Source organism: Macaca fascicularis, chromosome 7 (assembly GCF_037993035.2).
Source record: "Macaca fascicularis isolate 582-1 chromosome 7, T2T-MFA8v1.1".
In the NCBI taxonomy this organism is placed as follows: Eukaryota; Metazoa; Chordata; class Mammalia; order Primates; family Cercopithecidae; genus Macaca; species Macaca fascicularis.
The window spans coordinates 33,183,642-33,189,641 of NC_088381.1; the positions used below are offsets into that span (position 1 = coordinate 33,183,642).

Genomic DNA, 6,000 nt, shown 5'->3' on the forward strand with positions numbered 1-6,000 from the left:
AGAATGACTTGAAGATGGCTTATGACTGGTATTAGTTCAGAGTATACTTTCACTGTATGGGAAAAGCTTCAGTTACAAAACTGTAAGTTACCAAGAAGAAATTCCTCATGCAACTAGGAAAATAACTTGCAGAAACTAGGAAGGGAATGTTGTCTTATCCTCTAACCAGAATGATTTTTGCACATATCTGAAAATGGGAAGAAAGGAAGATGTTCTTTCTATAGATACGAAAACTCAAAAAGGAAAAAAATGGGTGTTATTAAATAATAAGAATGTTTACATAAAGCGTTCAAATGTGATGTATATTTGTTGTAGGGGTGTCATGTAATTAAATGCATGAAATAGGTATTTTGTTTTTTATTTTTCTAAGTATATAAAAAGAGAATTGCTATATTTAAATTCTTATTAAAAGCTCCAATTATGATATATTTTTACTCCTATAAATTATACATAACTTAAAATGCAAAAAAGTAACAGTCCCTTTTGACCCAGATGATAATGATAATTGTATACTTTTCCTCCTATACTGAGGGTTAAGAGAATCCTTAAAATTGCTTTGGAGAAATGAATTAAAATTCTAAACATACAATTTTTGATACAAGGCACTAAGTAAATCAAGTCATTATTTAAATCACTATTTAAAGAAATCTGACTGAAAATTCAAACAGTTTTTTAATTCTTCTCTAAAGCAAGAAAAAAACCATTCAGGATTTATATATTTAATTAGTGAATATATCAAAAACATTCCTCATCTTCCAAAACTTGCTTTTGGAATAACAAAATATGTTGTCAATAGAAATTTCCAATTTCCTGTCACCTAAAACTACAGTTGACTTTTCATTTGTGAAAATTGCTATTTCAGTGAGCCAATGCTGATTAATAAAACACTGGAATGAAAAAAGACTGGATTAGTAGCCTAACTGGACAGATGTTCCAGTTGAAGCACTTGCAATCCTTCAACATCAAACTACTTCAGAACTTTTCTATTTACCATAGCTTACTACTGCTAAAATGGTCCTAAGCAAACTTTCAAAGAAGGCAAAGTCTTTCTGACATCTACTTTCTGCCTCCTCTCTCCTAGTCTCCCTAGGCTCTGATGCCAACACACAGTAGCATTCCAAGTTCCCTAAAGTAGATAGGTTAGCATTTCCTCCAGAATTGTCTCCACTCCTCCTTCTTCCTAACTTCCAAACCCATACCTAAAGGACTGCTCCCAACTGTGTTTATCAGATTACTGCAGGTAAATTCTTACCCTAATGCCAAAATATCACACCACAAATTACTTGCTAATTGCAGAAGGAAATGCTTACAATGGAAAGATAGCCTGTCAAATTTAGGATTATTAGTAAGACAAGCCTACTTTATGTGCCTTTGGATGTTGTATGCAATGAAGTATACTGCATGACTTACAAAGTATTCCTATCAAAAAAAATATTAAACCTGAATATATTCAAGCCTTTAGACCCAATTCCAAGTTTACAGAAAACAGGATAGAGGGAACAAATTTAAACACTATGAGGAGGAACTATCACTAAAACATGGAATATGGGTTATTCTATAAGACTACAGACCTGGTCTCTCCAAAAGATCAATGTCACCCAGTGCTGTGGCTCACATCTGCAATCCCAGCACTTTGGGAGGCCGGGGCAGGTGGATCACTTGAACCCAGGAGTTTGAGACCAGCCTAGGCAACACTGCAAAACCCCATCTCTACAAAAAATACAAAAATTAGCTGGGTGTGGTGGTGTGCTCCTGGGTTCCCAGCCACTCAGGAGGCTGAGGTGGAAGGATGGCTTGAGCCCAGGAAGAAGGTCAAGGATGCAGCGAGCCAAGACTGCTCCAAGCACTCCATCCTGGGACACAGAGCAAGTACCTATCTCAACAACAACAACAAAAAACGATTGAAAAGGAATTTCGAAGAAATGGGGGGAAATGTGAATATATACTACACCACATGTTAGAGTGTAAGGAATATTCTTCACTTTCTTAAGTGTGATTGTGGTACTGTTACACAGAAAAATGGCCTTGATCTCTTACAAAATACATACTGACACACATACAGCATTTAGGGCTGAACTGTCATATCCGTAACGCACTTTGAAAATGTTCGGAAAACAGAATGTGAGGGAAGTGGAAAACGCAAATATGGCAAAAAGGTAGCGTTAAAACTAGGTGGTAGGTATGGTGTTCAAATGGGCTATTTAACTTTTCAATATTTTCGAAAAAAATAACAAGTTGCAAAGTTAATAAATTCATTCGAAAATAAAAATATAAAAGCCAGGCTAGATGATGCACACCTGTAATCCCAGCTACGGAGGCTGAGAGGTCAGCTTGAGCCCAGGAGTCTGAGACCAGCCTGGGCAACATAACACCCGCATTTCAAAAGTAAAACATAAAAATATCAACGAAAGGGCAATTGAGTAGTATTTCTTAAAATCTTTAGGTGAGCCTCCTTGCCTATTCTCATCTACTTCGTTCCCACAAAAAATGGTATATACTAGCGTTGAGCACTGGAGAAGGAGTCAGAAGACCTACGGTTCTATTAATATAATTGGCCTTGGCTCTTCCTAGTTAGTGACCTCATTCAAGTCCTCTCCCTGAGGCTGTTTCCTTGCCTGCAAAATGATTCCCGCAACCTAGACCACTTCAAAAGGGTTTGCTAAGAGATACAAATCAGGGGTTATCAAAGAAAGAAACAAAAGCAAGACACAATTACAACGGTATTTGTAATGATGTTAAAACATCAGAGGCGCACAGCCCTAACAATGGTATAAGCAAACCAGTGCCTTCCCTGGTTAAGTTTCTGCGTGGAGACAGCTGGAGTTGGCACAGTAGTCCCCCAAAGCAGGACACCTTACAGATGCTAAGAGGCAGCTTTTGTGCTTTAAAACTCTCCTTCCAGCGTTCCATTTTATGTTTCATGGCACTAAAAAAGACAAATTCTGTCCAAACCTGAAAACAATAAAGCCAAATATTTAAGATGACAGTTTTTTTTTTTTTTTTAACTAACGAATCTTCGCAAACAAAGACTCTTGGCCAAAGGTCTCCCGTGCTTGCAGAAGCGGGTTCACCTTGACGTTTTTCCTCTCCAGCAGATTTCTCCTTAAAAGCGTTAAAACTTGAGATAAGTTGGGAGGAACTCCTTCCACCGCTGGAGCAGGCTAAAACCTCAGAGTGAGATCATTCTTTCCGTCTCAGTAAGTGAACCTTGCAAAGCTCAGAAAATTGTGTCTCCAACTCCACGTTTCTCCTCAGGGCCCTTCTTCTGTAGACAATAACGGGAATTCTATGGCAGAGCAGGGGAGGTCCCTTTGACAAAAATGAGGGTGCAAACGTGGAACGACCGGTCATCTGGGCCAAATGAGGGGCCCTGTGCCTGCAAATCCCGAACCCCCTTTTGGTCTCCTTTCCTACGACTGAAGAGACACGGGGGTGGGCTGTGGTGTGAGAAGCATGGGTCTTGGCCAAACATCGGCACAAAATGTACCAAAGGGAGTTGCCTCCAGAGAGAAAAGCCAAAACCAGGCTGGGGCATTACAGGCGCACAGGCCTGGGAGGGGAGGTGGTGGAGGAGCAGAAGGCAGCGGCCCGCGCGGCCCAGGCCTGCAGCAGCCGAGGCGGCTGCCGCGTCGCGCCGGGATCCCTCCTCCCCCGCCTGGGCCGACGCAAGATGGCGGTCCGGCCGCCGCCGCGCAGCCGGTCTCCTCCCCCGCGCCCTGGGCGCTCCCGACGACCCGCGCCGGCCTCAAGACCCCCAGTCCAGCGCCCCCGGAGTGAGGCGGCGCAGGCCGCGCGGGAGGGCCTCTGCCTGCTGCAGCGCAGGGCGGGCGGGGGCGGGGGGCGCTTACCGTGAGCGGAGCGGATCGGCCTGACTGGAGCCCTGAGGAGGAGGAGAAAGAGGAGGAGGAAAAGGAGGAGCACGAAAAACTACACTGCGGCGACGGCGGCGGCTCCCATTGCGGAGCTGGCAGCCGAGCCGTGGAAAGGGGGGGCTCTCGTGCAGCCGGCGCGCTGCCTCATGGGTAGGCTCCGGGTCAGACTCCCCGTGTCCGAGCTCCCTGTCTTGTCGCCGACGCGGGAGGCGGGCACCGACATGTGCGCCGCGTCGCGGGCCCTCGAAGACCCACGCGCCGGTCGGGGGCGAGGGCCAGGGCCCGGTCACCATGTGGGTGCGAGCTGCTCGTTGGTGTGGCCGGGCGGCAGCCCCAAAATCCGGACTGCTCGGAATTTGCAGGCGAGGAGCCGTGCGTTCCGGGTCCTCCGCGTGTGTAACGACCCCCAGTCCGTTGACTTGGAAAGTGAAAAGGTCACGGGGTAGAACCGCCGTTCGAAAGAATCGTGGAGGCTGCGGGGCGAAGACTAAATCAGAAGAGAAAAAGGAATCGTCCGTTTCTTTTCATAATTGGCTGATTTTACCAAGTCTGTTTTAAATGTGTGGTTTTGCTTGCGACCCTGTCGAAGTCAAATACGAAGAGACGAATCTCTACATTTAGCGTTTCATTTGGGACACAGTAATTGCAAGTTCAGGTTATTACAAATACAGGGTGGTCTTCAGTATGTGAGAAGAACAAAGAGGAGTTGGAGGGTTTTATTTAAAAAAAAAAAAAAGTTATCTATTGTTTTTCCAGAAAGTTCATTGACAGTAAAGTTTTGGGCAGCTGGTTAGTTCTGATTGGTGAGTGAAGGGGGTTGGTAAAACTTGCCCTACAGCTGCAGCAGGTTCTTTCAGAAGCTAAAACCTGAAGGTAAAACTTACTTCAGGTAACAGCAGGTGGTTTCAGCAGCCAGGCTTGCAGAGAATTCTATTCTTGGAGCAATGTTATGTGCCCTGCTTCCCCCACCACTGGCTTCTCCACTCTTTTAGTTGGCTATGACAAGAGTGACCCAATTCGAATGATTAACTTTCACACTCTAATTCCTAATTCTGCCATCTGGACATTAACCTGTAATAGCATTTTCAAAAGTTATGACAACGAGAAGTATAAGAATTTACAAGAAGAACACTTGCCAAGATACTGCTTGCATAAATACTTGCTAAAAGTTGTATTCTGATCTGTAAGGAAAGTTTCCTAAACTGACTGTCTTCTCAAGAGCAATGGCATTACTGGTGCAGCTTGTGAGTGACCAAGACTTGAAATCTTGCCTGGTAGGATCCTTAACAGACACCCTGTTCAATCACTGAATCTTGCTAATTCGTCTTCCTATTTGAATTCAGTTTCTTCTCTCTCATCCAGCTTTCCCTAGCTTTCCTCAAGTGTTTATCATTATTGTAGTTTCCATGTTGATTACTGCCCCCAAATTAATCTTCCCCAAAGGCCACCTGGATCACTCCTACAGATCTTGTGTACTTGGAGGTAACCATGACCTAGCCTTCTCCCAAATGGGCCTGGGATCATCTACCCAGCTTTCCCTTTCCTGCTGGCCCTGAAAATAAACTTTACAGGAAAAGACAGAAAATAGTCAAAACAGCAAACATGGAAAGTTTAAAAATTCCAAAATCTTGAAATATTCTTCAGACGTCGTTTTTCAAATACAGTCCCTACAGGTTAGCAAAGCATGCTACAGTGTCAGGCAAAATTACAACGAATTTAAAGATCTCACTTGGCTTTATTGCAATTCTAGATTCAGGCACCACTTCATTCCATAAAACAGAATAGGTGTTCCCTTGAATGGAGCAGATGTGGTTGGCTTTATAGACAGAAAAAGGGCTGAAGAAAGAAGAAACAACAAAAAACAAGTTGGTCATTTCAAAGTTACTTTCCTTGTAAGGTGGGGCAGTGAGACAGAATAATAGAAAGAAAACTGATTGGTTAATATCAGGTTGCTCCAGGTTACTATTGTAAGAACAATAGCAGCTGGGTGTGGTGGTGTGTACCGGTAGTCCCAGCTACTGAGGAGGCTGAGGCAGGAGGATTCCTTCAGTTCAGGAGTTCAAGGCTGCAGTGAGCCATGATCCTGCCGCTGCAGTCCAGCCTGAGCAACAGATCAAGACTCTGTCTC

At 44.1% G+C, this 6,000-nt stretch overlaps 1 protein-coding gene across 23 annotated transcripts in view; it reads right to left on the reverse strand.

Annotated features, from left to right (window-relative positions):
* ZNF280D (zinc finger protein 280D) overlaps window positions 1-4,020 on the reverse strand; it is a 97,678-nt gene extending 93,658 nt beyond the window's left edge. For all 23 annotated transcript variants that reach the window (XR_012414992.1, XR_012414991.1, XR_012414993.1 and 20 more), the window contains exon 1: window positions 3,849-4,020. The gene's annotated coding sequence lies outside the window, so the exon portion shown is untranslated. The remainder of the gene's footprint in view (window positions 1-3,848) is intronic.
* Between the last annotated feature and the right edge of the window lie 1,980 nt (window positions 4,021-6,000).